Here is a 16,888-nt window from a genome sequence, read left to right on the forward strand (position 1 = left end):
AACCTGATTAACTTCTTTGGTAATGTGCTAGTAAAACTCACTGCTCTCTTGCTTCAGGGAATTTTAATGGCAGCACCTCTGTTTCATTCATTAGAACCATGAAGTACCCGGAGAAATGAATATTCTTTCTCGTTCTTTGTTCTTCATTTTGTTTTCAGAATGCAGGTCAGGATCAGAAACTGGGAACTATGTGACACCTCTGCAAAGAACCCGGACATCAATAAACTTGATGGCTTGGGATCGAAAGGGATTCACAACAAGGGAAAAGCTTATGTGTTAATAGGACGCGCCAATTACTCCAGCATCTGCACTGCATAGCTCAGATGGTTCTAGCACCAGGCCATAAGACCAAAAATACAGAATCAGTCTTACTAACAAACTGTGAGCTCAGCAATATTCCAGTATTAAGCGGCACCCTGGACTCCAGAGAGTCATCTTAAAAGTATGTGCTGGTGACTCAAGAGGAACTGGCCTCTAGAGTGGGTCACTACAAACTGATCGTCATTCCTGGAAAAGCTGCTAAGCACATGGCCTTCAGCACATGGCCTTGTCCCTGGGCAACTGACACATCTGGATGAGGGTGGGACAAGCAACCAGTGGTGGCATGAAGGTCCAGCTTTTAAAAAGCTGGAGCCAAAAAATAGGTGTTTTAAATTCTGGGTCATGCCACTTACTAGCTATGTGACACTGAACAAATTAATTAGCCTCTCTAAGCCATACTTTTGGAGATCAGTTGGAATATAGCACATAGGTATATGAAAAATAAAGGGATAACGGCTGAGCCTGGTGGCTCATGCCTGTAATTCCAGCACTTTGGGAGACCAAGGTGAGCAGGTCACCTGAGGTCAGGAGTTCAAGACCAGCCTGACCAACATGGTGAAACCCCAACTCTACTTCAAATATAAAAATGAGCCAGACATGGTGGTACATCACTATAAACCCAGCTACTAGAGAGGCTGAGGCAGGAAAATCACTTGAACCCAAGAGGCAGAGGTTGCAATAAGCTGAGATCATGCTACTGTACTCTAGCCTGGGCAACAGAGTGACACTCCCTCTCAAAAAAAGAAAAAAGTCATTGTGACTTAGCACAGGGTTGCTAATTAGTAGCTGAGGTGCAGACTGGTAAAATGTTGGCTGTGCATAACTAGGTGGTACACAGGTCTCCTAATGTTTGCTATTGTGGAAGAGGCCCTGGCCTGAGAGTTGGCATGCTCACTTACTAGTGCCAGCACAACCACAGATCACATATGTGCTCTAGAGCTTACACTGTCCAATGTTTATGCTACTTAAATCTAAATAATTACAATTAAATGAATTAAAATGTTAGAAATTTAATTTTCTGGCAGGGCGTGGTTGCTCATGCCTGTAATCCCAGCACTTCGTGAGGCCGAGACGGGCGGATCACTTGAGGTCAGGAGTTCAAGACTAGCCTGGCCAACATGGTGAAATCCCGTCTCTATTAAAAATACAAAAAAATTAGCTGGGCTTCAAGGGGTGTGCCTGTAATCCTAGCTACTCAAGAGGCAGAGGCGGGAGAATCACTTGAAGCCAGGAAGCAGAGGTTGCAGATCATACCACTGCACTGTAGCCTCGGTGACAGAGTGAGAGACTCCATTAAAAAAGAAACAGAGAAAGAAAAGAAAAGAAAAGAAAAAAAGAAAGAAAGAGAGAGAGGGGGAGGGAGGGAGGGAGGAAGGGAAACGAAAAGAAAAGAAATTTAATTTGCTAGTCACACTAGCCACATTTCAAGAGCTCAGTAGCCATGTGTGGCTTTTGGCTTCTATATTGGATAGCTCAGCTGTAGAACATTTTAAACATCACTGCAAGTTCTGTTGGACAGTACTGCTCTAGCAAGCAGGTGAACCTTTTGGCCCCCACTTTGGCTTTTTTGGGGAGTTGTGTAAAATATGACCATTAAGAGGCTGGTCTTTGGAGTTATGCTGACTCCAGATTCTGATTCTGGTGTCTCAAATCCTTCCTGACTGACATTGAGCAAACAACTTGGCTCCAGTTTGATCATCTGTAAACTTGGGATAATAATAGCCCCTCATAGACTTGTAAATATTATATGAGATATTGTATTAGATATATGTGGTTAATACTTCATATGTTTCATCATCTTGAATTGTAGCTCCCATAATTCCCACGTGTTGTGGGAGGGACCCAATGGGAGATAACTGAATCATGGGGCAGTTTCCCCCATACTGTTCTAGTGGTAGTAAGTCTCATGAGATCTGATGGTTTTATAAGGAGAAACCCCCTTTACTTGGTTCTCATTTTTTCCTTTTGCCTGCTGCATGTAAGACATATCTTCTACCTTCCACTGTGATTGTGAGGCCTCCCCAGCCACATGGAACTGTGAGTCCATTAAACCCCTTATTCTTTATAAATTACCCAGTCTCAGGTATGTCCTTATCAGCAGTGTGAGAACAGACTAATACAGTATTAAATGCTCAAGAGATGGCATATATGTATTTTACATAGAGTTTATCACTTGTATCAGGTCTTGTAAGTGGATGCATCTGTCTGCCTCCAGAAGCCAATCTCTTAAAACACTTTCTCCCCTTTCAGGGTTAGACTTTAATTATGTAACTTAAAACAGTGAACAAATATTTTTCCCGCAGTGTCATTTTGACCAGAGCTGGATTTACTCTAACAACAAGTGCCTGCACCTCTTGGCTGAGTTCCCTGGGCATCTGGCCCTCTCCTAGTGGCTCTGGGAAGAGGCATTGACTTAGGAAGAGGGCTTCCATGATCCCTGGAGCCTGAGACTGGCCTGGGGTTTTAATTCCCACCCTCTGCTTATCTCTTAGCCGACATATGGGCACACCACACATGCCCCTTCTTTGGTGCAAAGTCTTCATCTGCAAGGTGCAGTTTACAGAAAAAAGGCAGAGCTCTGTTCTTGACCTTTCTCCTTCTGGCCAGGGAAACGCTCTGTGCCATCCATCTTGGGCAGAAGTCCAGAGACATCTGGGCAACTTCCAAGGTGCATTTGAAAAGGGAAAAAATGCCAGAATACAGCTGTAAAAATGACAATATATTTTAACTATCAATAACCCAATAAATCAATGTTTTTAATGCCTATATAATATGCCATGTGTAGTGGCTGTCATTATGAGATAATTATGGTCTCATAAAAAATATTAATTATCAGTTCCTTGTAGAGTGTGTGCTCTGGTAATAGGGCTCATGTGTAACATTGTAATGACTGTATTGTAATTTCAGGCCCCAGTAGATTATAGTGACTGTACATCTAAGCTCAGTAGCCGCCAGTGCCAAAAATCTACATTTGAAGCCCTTTGTGACTTATGCATCCCAGGTACTAAAAGCTCTCAAGAGGTCCTGAGAGCGCAAGTTCTAGCTTACTTTAAAATACATATATATTGTTTTTTTATTTCTTAACAATGAGGAAAATGATTTTTTTTAAAGACGGGCTCTCCCTCTGTCACCTAGGCTAGAGTACAGTGGCACACCCATAGCTCACTGCAATCTCCAACTCCAGGGCTCAAGGGATCCTCCTGCCTCAGCCTTCTGAGCACATGAGACAACAGGCACATGCTGCCACGCCCAGTTTATTTTTGTTTTTGTTGAGATGGGGTCTTGCTTTGTTGCCCAGGCTGGGAAAATGAGTATTTTAATGCAGGGGGTTTCATAGAATAAAGCTCAGGACACATCATAAAGTAAAACTTGTTTGCCTTCTGACATAAATATTTGCTTTTCTTTGTATGGGCATATTATTTATTTCTCTGGTCTTGCTTTCTGCTTCAGTAGTTACAGATTTATGAACCATTGTTTAGTAGTGCTCTCCTTTGAAGCTGGGGAAAATTAAGTGAAGTCCTTTTACGTGAATAATATAGAGTACAACAAGGTTCTCCAAGGCCTCTCTGTGAAATGACTTTAAAACCACTGGTGAGCGTTTCAACTCTGGACTTTTCAGTCTTTTAAAATTCACTCACGTAGTTTGGAAGAAAAGAATTTGAACAGACAATGAGATTTACATAGCCTGAGTCTAAATCTGAATGCTTTTCTCCAAATATATTTTCTTTTTAGGTAAATATTATGTTTTAAATTTTAAAAAAAATAAAATTAGAGTTTGATAGCAGTCTTTTAAATAAGTCATTTCTCCACCCCTCCTTGTCTCTGTCTCCCTCCCAATTATTCTGTCACTTATACACTGATGCTCTGGCTAAAAAAGTCACTCAGCACTCCTCCTAGAGGGAACATTAGTTAAGAGCAGCTGCTTCCAGGGTGGGTAACTTTGCCAAATTACTTAACTTCTTTATGTTTCAGTTTTTTGTATTTGTAAAATGGGAATAGTGATGGCACTCATCCCATAAGGGGATTGTAACAGTACAATTTATAAGTTGGTGGGAGGTTTGAATGAGTTAATGCATCTAAAGTACTTAAAGTCGTATCTAGCACCCAGGAAGTACTCATGTTGTCATATTTTCCTCATCAAATAGTAATTGAGTACCTTCTTTTTTTCTTTCTTTTTTTTTTTTTTTTTTTTTTTTTTTTTTTGAGACGGAGTTTCACTCATGTTACCCAGGCTGGAGTGCAATGGCGCGATCTCGGCTCACTGCAACCTCCACCTCCTGGGTTCAGGCAATTCTCCTGCCTCAGCCTCCTGAGTAGCTGGGATTACAGGCACGTGCCACCATGCCCAGCTAATTTTTTGTATTTTTTTTAGTAGAGATGGGGTTTCACCATGTTGACCAGGATGGTCTCGATCTCTTGACCTCATGATCCACCCACCTCGGCCTCCCAAAGTGCTGGGATTACAGGCTTGAGCCACCGCGCCCGGCCTCTTTCTTTTTTTTTAACTCCCTCACCCCAAGTGCCTCCTTAAAAGATAGTGTGGGCTGGGCACAGTAACTTACACCTGTAATTCCCAACACTTTGGGAGGCTGGTGTGGGTGGATCACCTGAGGTCAGCAGTTCAAGACTAGCCTGGCCAACATGGTAAAACCCCATCTCTACTAAAAATACAAAAATTACCCAGGCGTGGTGGCAGGCACCTGTATTCCCAGCTACTTGGGAGGCTGAAGCAGGAAAATCGCTTGAACCCAGGAGACAGAGGTTGCAGTGAGACAAGATCATGCCATTGCACTCCAGCGTCAGTGACAGAGCAAGACTCTGTCTAAAAAACAAACAAACAAACAAAAAATAGTGTGCTGGATACTAGAATCTAGCGGTTAATAGAAAGACGCAGTTTTGCAAAATTCATGGATCCTCAAACACAGCATTTATTTATTGTTTAAAAATTCTATTTATCCTGAGATGTAAATGCTTCATGGAACTATGATAATCAATCTGCATTTTTCATATTTCCCCTCCCCCTCTTTTAAAACCATTTTAAAATAATATTTTCAAAATAAAAGTGGGGTGTGTGTGTGTGTGTGTGTGTGTGTCAGGGTCTTACTCTGTCACGCAGGCTGGAGTGCAGTGGTGCAATCACCACTCACTGAAGCCTCAGCCTTCCCAGCTCAAGTGATCCTCCCACCTCAGGCTCAGCCTCCAGAAGTAGCTGAGACCACAGGCATACACTACCATGCCTGGCTAATTTATTTCTATTTAATTTATTTATTTTTAAGAGATGGGAGTCTCACTACGTTGGCCGGGGTGGTCTTGAACTCCTGGGCTTAGGTGATTCCTCCAGCCTCAGTGTCCCAAAGTGTTGGGATTTACAGGTGTGAACCACCATGCCTGGCATAAAATACCATTTTACTCTCACATGGTGCCACGAAGATAAGGGGAAATTTTCCCTTTTCTTTGTAAATGAAGCAACTTGAGGACAGATATTTGAAGGTCTTGTCTGAGGTTAGTTTACAATGGGACACAGGCCCCAGGCCTTCTAATACTTCATCTAGTTCTCTGCAGTAGCCCTCCCTACCCCACCTTTGGTATGGATAGCAACCCCAGTGTTTCCTCATTTATTGAGCATGTGTGACTTTTAAAAGGCTCTCTTAGTTTCTTGATTTCTGTGAGAAGCTAGATAGCCATGACTTTACCTTGACCATGTGACTGAAAACATACTGAATATTGGATGGAGAAGTTCAAATTGTTTCAGAAACACATGCCAAGTTATTATTAACATTATATGAATGGGGGGTGGCAGGTCACATAAGGCTTCCTGCAAGAGAAGCATTCAAGCTGACGCCCTGTTCATGAATTTAATCTAAGAACAGCTAGAATGATCGCAGTGGCCAGTTTGCTAGCCTGATCATTTTGGTCATCTGCAGAAATGTTCTCAATGGACTTTGAGAGTTGGAATTCGTTGGTATACAGGCTTCTCCTTGGAAATGAATACACCAAGCAACTAAGAAAAGTTGGAAATGCATCTGTCTCAAGTCTCATTGAAAATTCCTGCTCTCTGGTCCGTGCCTCCAACATGACAAAAAAGAAGGAACAACTGTTGTGCCAAAAAGGGCCACAGCCATGTGCAGCCTATTCACTGCACAAATTGTGCCCAATGTGTGCCCAAGGACAAGGCCTTTTAAGAAATTCCTCATTTGAAACACAGTGGAGGCCACAGCAGTCAGGGATATTTCTAAAGCGACCGTCTTCCATGCCTATGTGTTTCTCAAGCTGTATGTGAAGCTACATTACTATGTGAGTTGTGCCATTTACAGCAAAGTAGTCAGGAATCGATCTCATGAAGCCCGCAAGGACCAAACACCCCTACCCCGATTTAGACCTCCGGGTGCTATCCCACAACCCTACCAAAACCCATGTAAGGAGCTGAGTCCTTAAAGACTGAAGACAGGCTATTCTCTAAAGAAAAATAAAATGGAAATTATACTTAAAAAAATCAAAAGAAACAAGAAAGAAAATTTCTTTACGTACCATATTCCAAAAGATTACATGGAATTGAACATTTGTGAAATAAGGACAGGACTAGTAGACTTTTTTAAGTGGGAATCTCTCATCTCTTTTCCCCTGGTACTTAGAAAACTTAAACATCATCGCCAGTATCTGATTGTTTATTTACTAACTGCCTGTTTGGAGAAAATGTCCTATTGTCTCAGAACAATGGAAGCTGTGGTCCCAAGAGAGCGAGGAGACAGGGAGGTGTCCAGGTAGTTAGTTGGGATAGACCCAGTTTGGCTCATATTTTTTGCATCTCTCAGTTTGGTGAAAAGCATAGTGAGTGGCACTGCAGAAAACCCAAGAAAACTGGAAATAGAAAATGGCAATATTGAAACTAAAGCAATTAAAATAGTGCCCCGTTTGAACATGCTCAGTGACCTGGCTTAGAACTGTTAGTCAAAAAGAATGTATTAAATGCTTTAGGCATTTGTAAAGACTTCTTCCCTAGTTTATAGATTCTCTGCCCTTCATTGGCCTTTGGATAATCAGCTCAAAGGTAAAAAGGTAATAGGATAGAAGGGGCAAATAGGCTAGATGTTTGCAGTCATTTCCTTCCATTCCCAGGCAGACATAGCTGATTGATCATGGTGCCTCTTTCCACTAAACACAGATGTGTTTTCAACATCATTCTCTATTGGAATTGGCACATGAAACGTATATACCATCCTTGATATATAACATTGTTTTTTTCTGTTGATGTAGTCCAGATTTTACCCATATTAACTTAAAAAAAAAAAGATTGTCTTGTCTTAGAAATTTCTAAGCTCAGCTGAAGAAATGGATTCTATAAATACCTTTACAACCTATACACTAATTTTATCCACAGATGAATTGAGATGTGCACCTGAATTTACCTCTTGCATCTGAATCAGGGCCAATCACTAGGCTCTATTAACAAAAGTATGTAATTAAGATAAAGGGCGGGAGCAAGCCAGCCAATCCTAAAATTAGCTCTTGCTTTGATGTTCCGCAGGTGCAAGTGCACACAGCCCTGGTCCTTTCACCCTGGATGCACTTGATTTCCTTTTCAAGGTGTGTCCAGGCCTTACCAGGATTTCCAAAGCTTGGTTCTGGCTCAGGTTGGGGAGCACAGACTGTTTTCTCCTGTGGGATGCTATTCACGTTTGAAATGGTATCTGGCAACTTAGAAGCTTTTTGCGTAAATATTCTTTAAGATAGGTGTCACATTTTTGTGTTTAGCGTGTGATAGTCCAATAGACTTCTTACAAACTGTTTTTGGGCTGGTACTTTGAGAATAATGTAATTTTTATCAGGGGTCGATTCTTTACAATGAAGGTAGGCAGTGCAATTATGGAATGGATTTTTTTGTTTTCCTTTTTTTTGAGATAGAGTCTCACTCTGTTACCCAGGATGGAATGCAGTGGTTCGATCTCAGCTCACTCCAACCTCCACCTCCCAGGTTCAAGCGATTCTTCTGCCTCAGTTTCCAGAGTAGCTGGAACTACAGGTGCACACCACCATGCTTGGCTAATTTTTTATATTTTTAGTACAGACAGCGTTTTGCCATGTTGGTCAGGCTAGTCTTGAACTCTTGACCTTAAGTGATCTACCTGCCTCAATATCCAAGAGCTGGGATTACAGTTGTGAGCCACCGTGCCTGGCCTAAAGAAGGGATTTTAAGCCTATCAAGAGATACCAATATAGCTACAGACTTCACTCTGGCAACTTTGGGAGGGAAGCTTGAACTTGCTATTTCCAATGTGCACCCCTGGGCAAGGCATGCACCCTGTCTTGTGCTCTAGTATCCTAAATGAAATGGAGGTGGCATCAGTACCGACGCCTTAGGGTTGTTATAAGAATTAAATCAAAGATATAACAGACATCTGTAAGTCAACTGACACAGTGCTTGGCATATGAACCCTAAGATGTAAGGAATTGCTCATCAGAGATCAGAGACCAGGGTGGGAACTAGGGTGAGGCAGGTGAGGCACTTACCTTGGGTGCAAAATTTAAGACACCAAAACCCTCAAGAATTAAGTAAGAGATAATGCAATACTTTTCTTCCCTCCTTCCTGCCTGCCTGTCTGCCTTTCTTTCCTTTCTTCTTTCCTTTCTTTTTTAAGGCAGAGTCTTACTCTGTCACCCAAGCTAGAGTGCAATCGTGTGACTTTCCCCCACACTGCAACCTCTGCCTCCTGGGCCCAAGCAATTCAGCCTCCCGAGTAGCTGGGACTACAGTTGCGCACCACCATGCCCAGCTAATTTTGCATTTTTTGTAGTGATAGGGTTTCCCCATGTTGCCCAGGCTGGTCTCAAACTCTTGGGCTGAAGCGATCTGCCTGCCTTGGCTTCCCAACATATTGGGATTACAGTCATGAGCCACTGTGCCAACTGCAGTACTTTTAAAGATAAAAATGAGTGGTAAAGTCCATGATGAACTACATACCAAAACTGTAAATAAAGTCAGGGTCTGCTCCTGCACTTGCATGCCCCTGCCTCCTGGTGTTACAAGGATAAAATGAGACCATGAATCTGAAAATGGATTGAAGATATAAGAAAAGTTTAAGTTATTATTTGGACACATTGTTAAAAGCTTAAAAAATGAAGCAAAAAACCTCTCAGCTTTTCAGGGCCTATTTGGGGTTCATGACATTCCAATCAAGTAAGAAAACGACGTAACAGGAAACATGCATGAGCCTCTACAAGTTACTCAAGTCTACATTTGTCCCAAAATTCAGGCTATCCATTTGTGTCACTGACATCCTACGTTTTTTCATCCAGCGCAGAAGCCAGAGTGGTCAGCTATTTTGGAGTTGAAGGTTAAAGCAGGCATAATTGTGTTGTTGACAATGTTGGCAACTGGCCCAGTGCAGGGGGGAATGCAGACAGAGAACCCCTAAGTACAGTAACAGATTGGGAGGGTGGAGATCTCTCCTCACTCATATCACTCTATATGAGCACGGTTGCAAAGCAAGATTTCTACTAACAACGCAGAGATATGCCATTTCCAGGATTCTACCCACAAATGAGGGCAAATCCAGAGTTAACCTACCACAGCAGAAACACAACAAAGAACACAATGAGATACGGTGAAAGGGAGTCTAACCTCTAGACACCATAATCAGATCAGCCTGTAGTTTTTGCTTGAGTTATAATTAGCAGCTGTTGTTCAGTTCAAGCATTAAGATGAGCCCAGCTGTCTCATTCTGAGGACAATCAACAGTCCGAGAGCAAAAACATGGCACAGGTCCTATCATTATAATTAGACAAAACTCATGTTTAAGAATTATCACCCCTAATGTGAAACATTTTGTCCTCAAATTTGTCCTACTCTATTTCTTGTCACTGCACCCACCCACCGACTTATTAACAATATTTTTATGCCCTGATTCCCTGAAGACAGTTAACAGAGCATTTTAAAAATATATTTTCTCATCTGACCCTTACTCAATTCTGGGAGATATGCCTGATAAGGCTTAGTCTCCCCATCTGACAGCTGACTTAACTAAGGCTCAGAAAGATGCAGACAACTGCCTGTAATCCTCAAGTTAGTAAGTCGAAGGACAGAGCCTAGAACCTAGATTTGCTCACGTTTATCCCAATAACCATCACAATATTATACATTAAAAATGCTTCCTATGTGGACACTATTCAAAGCACTGTTACTGCTTTTATGTAAGCAGTAAGCCTCAAAAATGGAAGATTTTAAGAGGATTAATATAGAAACAATGCAAAACATAGATTCAAACAGGTAGAGAGTGATGATGGGAAGGGTTTTGTTCACATTCCCAGCTCAGAGTTTTTCAATTCTGACTGCATACTAGACTTGTCCAACAAACTTTTTAGAAGTTCTGTACCCCATTCCCATAAATTTTGATTTAATCAGTGAAGCATGAGGCACTAGTATTTTTTTATATCTTCCCATATGAATCTAATGTAATGATACCGTGGAGAATCACTGCTATAGGTCAAAGATTAGTATAAATAGTACATAAGCCAGGAGTGGTATATGAGATGAATTTGTAATACCAGACATAAATTTTTTTATTTTTATTTATTTATTTATTGTGAGATGGGAGTCTAACTTTGCCACCCAGGCTGGAGTGCGATGGCACGATCTGAACTCATTGTAAACTCCACCTCCAGGTTCAAGTGATCCTCCTGCCTCAGCCTGCCAAGTAGCTGGGATTTTAGGCACCCGCCACACAGCTAATTTTTGTATTTTTGGTAGAGACAGGATTTCACCATGTTGGCCAGGCTCGTCTCGAACACCTGGCTTCAAGTAATCCGCCCATCTCAGCTTCCCAAGGTGCTGGGATTACAGGCGTGAGCCACCGCACCCAGCCCAGACATAATTTTTTTAATGTTATACAGTTGTTGTGTTCATTTAACTGAATATTTGGAGAAAGCTGTCATATGAGAGCTATGATTTTACAGTTTTTTACAGATTAAAGTTTAAAAAGTAATCTTATTGAAAGACAAGTATAAATAAAAACTGGTTCAGGTAGTACACAGATATGAAGAAATTAAGAAGGTGGTTCAAGAATGACTAAAGTCTACAGATCTGATGATGATGATGATCATGATGAAGAAGAAAAGGATATCTTGGGAGGAAATGGAGAGGAAGTAGCAGACACAGGAAGAAGAACTGACAGGACCTGAGTCAGACTAACCTGAGGCAGGGGAGGGAAGACAGAGTTAACACAAGTCAGCACAGCAAGGTGCAGGATCACGAAGTCAAGTTCAGTATCTTGCTCTAAGCACTATAAATACCAGGCAAGTTCTCAGTCAGCATTCCACCATTGGCAAAAATGGAAAAGTTAAATATTAGGGAGGTTACTGAGGGAAGACCAATAAATCAACTGCTCAGGCTTCTTCCCTTAGGAAAGTTCTACAAGTCTCTTAGAATGGGTGCCACCTACCATGGCTGCCTGCCAAAGAGTGGCCCTCTGGTAAGGGAGACTCTCCTTGTAGCTGAAGCTCCTAAAACCAGATGAACATAGCTGTTAGGCCATTCTCAAGCACATGCTTCAAGATTCTTCTTCAGATTTCAGCTCCTGCTATGGCATGACGTTCCTTTAAGCCGATTTGCCTCTTAACACAGAGTAACTATGACGAGCACGAACCTAGTATAACGTAACACTCCTAAAGGCCAAGTGTTGTAAACTGGACCTGCTCAGAAAGAGAATGCTGACTATAAAAACTTAGTATCTTCAAATACATTTGCCATTATGCAGAAGAACTTAGGTGGTATATATACAGATACAGAAATAAATAATGGTAAATCGCATTTTGAGAAAATTATTTTCTTTCTAATTCTCTTTCAAACCTTCTGATTTTGAACCTCAAATCTTAGCTGGGTGTGGTGGTGCATGCCTATAATCCTAGATATTGGGAGGCTTACGCAGAAGAATCACTTGAGCCCAGGAGTTTGAGACTGCAGTGACCTATGATTGTATCCTCTTCCAGCCTGAGTGATGGAGTTAGACCATGTGTCTACAAAATAAAACTAAGTAAATAAGGTAGGGTACAATGGTTCCTACCTCTAATCCCAGCATTTTGAGAGGCCAAGGCGGGCAGATCACTTGAGGTCAGGAGTTCAAGACCAGTCTGGCCAATATGGTGAAACTCTGTTTCTACTAAAATTGCAAAAATTCACCATGTGTGGTAGCACATGCCTGTAGTCCCAGCTACTTGGGAGGCTGAGGCAGGAGAATTGCTTGAACCTGGAAAGTGGAGATTGCAGTGAGCCGAGATCTACCACTGCACTCCAACCTGGGCAACAGAACAAGACTCTGTCTAAAAAAAAGAAAGTAAGTAAATGAAAGTTAATAATACTGTAATAATATGTGAACATGGCAAAACTCAAGGTGGTTTCCAAGTATCTTACATTGAAGACTTCTGCCCCCAATACCATTTTTGAGTGTCAATCCTCAATATTATTATGAAAGCGTTTCTCTCCAATGTCAGTGTATTTATGAAACCTAGGTGACAGAACCATACATGGCTTTTTCTCATTCCCAGGAAACTAAGGAAATAGCTTGGGTGAACTAATGCTAGCAAGACCATCTCCTGGCCTGTTTCTGATGCAATGAAATTCAAATACTACAACATTTTAAGACTTTGCTCTGACTGACCAAATATGAGTTTTGGTCTAGATATCTTTCTTGTTTAGAGTCTTCCCTAAGTCACATGGTGGCAACAGTTTGAAAAATAAATCTGCGCCAGACGTGGTGGCTCATGTCTGCAATCCCAGCACTTTGGGAGGTTAAGGAGGGCAGATCACCTGAGGTCAGGATTTTGAGACCAGCTTGGCCAACATGGTGAAACCCCATCCCTACTAAAAATATAAAACTTAGCTGGGTATGATGGGAAGCTCCCATAATCTCAGCTACTTGTGAGGCTGAGGCAGGAGAACTGCCTGAACCCAGGAGGTGGAGGTTGCAGTGAGCCGAGATGGCACCACTGCACTCCAGCCTGGGCGACAAGAGCAAAATTCCATCTCAAAATAAATAAATAAATAAATAAGTAAATACATAAATCCGAATGCCATGAGAAATAAACGTGCAGGACGATGGCATGGAAAGGTTTGGGTATCAGAGAAATTTGGATTTTGATCATGGGTAAGTTAACCTCACAAAACCATAACATGCTCAAGAAGTTGTAAGAGAATTCAATGAAAAAATGCACAGAAGGTACCTTATACACTGACATATAATAGGCAATTCGTAAATGTCAACTCCCACTTTCTTGAATAAGCCACACAGTTGCACATCTAAGGTAACAGTGTCTCACCTATATCTAGACAAAGACAGTCCTTCCATAGATTATTTAATGCAAGTACTTCCTCTGCTCCTCCAGGTCCTTGAGTACTAGCCTTTATTCTCTGTAGTGAAATAAAACGGATTGAGTACAGTTTGCACTGAAGAAAACCTGAGCAAAAAACTGGCTGCCAGAAAGTAGTACCTTTCCCCCTTAATTTCCATCACTCTGCTTCCCTTCAATAAGAGGACTATCTAACCAAAACTTTCTAATGACCCTTCCAAGGGGATCTTGTTAAAATGCAGACTGTCATCTAATGCACCTGGGAGAGCAACTAAAATTCTGTATTTAACAAGCTCTCGAGAGATGTGGAAGCCACTAGTTGGCACATGGACCACATTTTGAATAATAAAACCCTCAAAACCACCAACACCTTCCAGATCCAGGAAAGAGAACAAGGAGACAAGGGGCACAGGCCTTATCAGAAATTTCTTTCTCTTTCCAAGAGTCTGGGCATCATTTCAGCCTTTTTTTTTTTTTTTTTTTTTTTTTTCAATCTTTTTGTTGTTGTTGTTGAGACAGGGTTTCACTCTGTCATCCAGGCTGGAGTGAAGTGGCATGATCGTAGCTCACTGCAGCCTCAATCTTCTGGGTCAAAAGATCCTCCTGCCTCAGACTCCTGAGTAGATGGGACTACAGGCACACTCCACCATAGATGGCTATATTAATTTTTTTTAGTAGAGTCAGGGTCTTGCTATATTGCCCAGGGTGGTCTAGAACTTCCGGGCTCAAGCAATCATCTCGCCTCGGCCTCCCAAAGTGTTGGGACTACAGTGCGTGAGCCGCTGCACCCAGCTTCATTATAGCTTTATTTCCAGATGCTTCATATGGAAATGAAATGTCTAAAAGCATTCCCTTTAACTGAGAGCCATCAGCAGGCTGCATGGAGCTGCCTATAAATGACAGATTATTCGTTTTTTTGCTTTACAAAGTTTTACCAGCAACCTATCTGATGCCAGTTTCCCCACTGAGGCTTCAAAATGACACCTCTGCCTCACTTATTCCATAGGGCATGGACCTATGTTGGCAGAACAAGAACCCATGTAGCTAGAGGTGGATGATTTGCACTAGGAATCCACAGGCAATTAGAAGAACCAGCAAGTCCTTACTGAACACCTACTGAACAAGAGTAATTCACAGAGAAACACACTTAACACATTAGTCTTTCATTCAATAAATAGTTATGGGGCACTAACTGGGTGCCAAGCACTGCTGTAGGCTCCATGGACTGAACCCAAAAGCTTGTTCACCATTGAGGCTTTACACCCTTGGTACACTTAATTTTCTTTTGATCAAATTGAATGAAACTGGATCACAACAAGCCTGTGAGTTAGGCAATTCAAGTGTGAGCTGATCAACCACTGTGTGACATCATCTTACATCATTTTTAGACTCTGAAGTAAGCATTACCCGTAGTTAACAAAACACTCACACACACACAGAGCTTGGGGTCAGTAAGTAAACTTCTCCCAGGTAACCCAATTAGCTAACCCTGGAAATTGAACAAAATTCTACCTGATTGCAAGTTTCATGCCCTTAACCTCTAGTCTGTGCTCCCTCCCCAGAGAAGAAAAGCAATTCCCTGCCTGCCCTCAAGAAGCTGACCATCTGATAAAAAAGAGAGGACAACCCACAGACAGGAAGCACTAAAACAATCATGGTAGGCCGGGAGCGGTGGCTCATACCTGTAATCCCAGCATTTTGGGAGGCTGAGATGGGCGGATCACTAGAGGTCAGGAGTTGGACACCAGACTGGCCAACATGGTAAAACCCTGTCTCTACTAAAAATACAAAAATTAGCCAGGCATAGTGGCGGGTGCCTGTAATCCCAGATACTCGGGAGGCTGAGGCCTGAGAATCATTTAAACTTGGGAAGCAGAGGTTGCAGTGAGCCAAGATTGCACCACTGCACTCCAGCCTGGGCAACAAAGCAAGACACCATCTCAAAAAAAAAAAAAAAAGGGTAAATGATTAAAGCATGAAAGTGAGTGGTTCCAAGACAGAATGCTCTAGAACACAGCATACAGTGAGAAACTCAGTACACTTTTCACAATACTTTCAACTTAGAAATGCTTATTAAATATCTCCCCTCCTACTCATATGGTAAGCACACCCTGAGGTAGAGAGACCAACCCAGTCGATCCACCCTGGGTGCTGACTAAAGACTTCTTGGTTGTATTTGTTTCAATTATCTAATGTTTTATATCAGACTACCCAAAACTTAGTGGCTTAGAACAACCAACCACCATTTCATCTCTCTCACATCTGTGTGCATTCAGAATGCGGACAGGGAATGCAGAATGTTCTGTCTCAGCTATCTGTGCTGTCTGCTGGGGCTGGACCATCTGGGGTCCCAGCTAGAATGGCTCAGACAGCTGGGTGCTGGCTCAAATTGCTTAGCTGGAATCAAAATATCATCACTCCGCCACACTCTCTTTTTTTTGGAGACGAAGTCTCGCTTTGTCGCCCAGGCTGGAGTGCAGTGGCGTGATCTCGGCTCACTGCAACCTCTGCCTACCAGGTTCAAGTGATTCTCCTGCCTCAGCCTCTCAAATAGCTAGGACTACAGGCACACACCACCATGCCCGCCTAATTTTTTATATTTTTAGTAGAGACAGGGTTTTACTGTGTTAGCCAGGATAGTCTCAATCTCCTGACCTCGTGATCTGCTCGCCTCAGCCTCCCAAAGTGCTGGGATTATAGGCGTGAGCCACCGCGCCCGGCCGCCTGCCACACTCTTAAAGTGGTGCAGAAACCCTGCCTACCTTCAACAGAAGAGGACTCTCTAAAGTGGGTTTCAGACCGGGCGCGGTGGCTCAAGCCTGTAATCCCAGCACTTTGGGAGGCCGAGGCGGGTGGATCACAAGGTCAAGAGATCGAGACCATCCTGGTCAACATGGTGAAACCCCGTCTCTACTAAAAATACAAAACATTAGCTGGGCATGGTGGCGCGTGCCTGTAATCCCAGCTACTCAGGAGGCTGAGGCAGGAGAATTGCCTGAACCCAGGAGACGGAGGTTGCGGTGAGCCGAGATCGCGCCATTGCACTCCAGCCTGGGTAACAAGAGCGAAACTCCATCTCAAAAAAAAAAATAAAATAAAATAAAATAAAAAATAAAGTGGGTTTCACTGGGGCCATCTATCCAACAGCTAACATACATGAAAGAATGAACAAACTTTAATCACTGGTTCCATTCGTCTTTCCTCCATTCTCCACAAAGATGAGTCATTT

The 16,888-nt window shown here is 42.4% G+C and overlaps 1 protein-coding gene and 1 long non-coding RNA gene across 26 annotated transcripts in view; both read right to left on the reverse strand.

The window, feature by feature from the left end:
• MAGI1 (membrane associated guanylate kinase, WW and PDZ domain containing 1) overlaps nt 1-16,888 on the reverse strand; it is a 677,285-nt gene that overhangs the window by 616,866 nt on the left and 43,531 nt on the right. The gene's annotated exons all lie outside the window — the stretch shown is intronic.
• LOC116559200 lies at nt 8,429-16,487 on the reverse strand. The gene is made up of 3 exons (XR_004272373.1): nt 16,460-16,487; nt 8,673-8,674; nt 8,429-8,538 (listed from the first exon to the last, which is right to left on the reverse strand). It is a non-coding gene; the product is annotated as an uncharacterized LOC116559200 (long non-coding RNA).

The sequence above is a fragment of the Sapajus apella genome, unplaced genomic scaffold, assembly GCF_009761245.1.
Source record: "Sapajus apella isolate SASKATOON/1434 unplaced genomic scaffold, GSC_monkey_1.0 scaffold23, whole genome shotgun sequence".
Classification (NCBI taxonomy): Eukaryota; Metazoa; Chordata; class Mammalia; order Primates; family Cebidae; genus Sapajus; species Sapajus apella.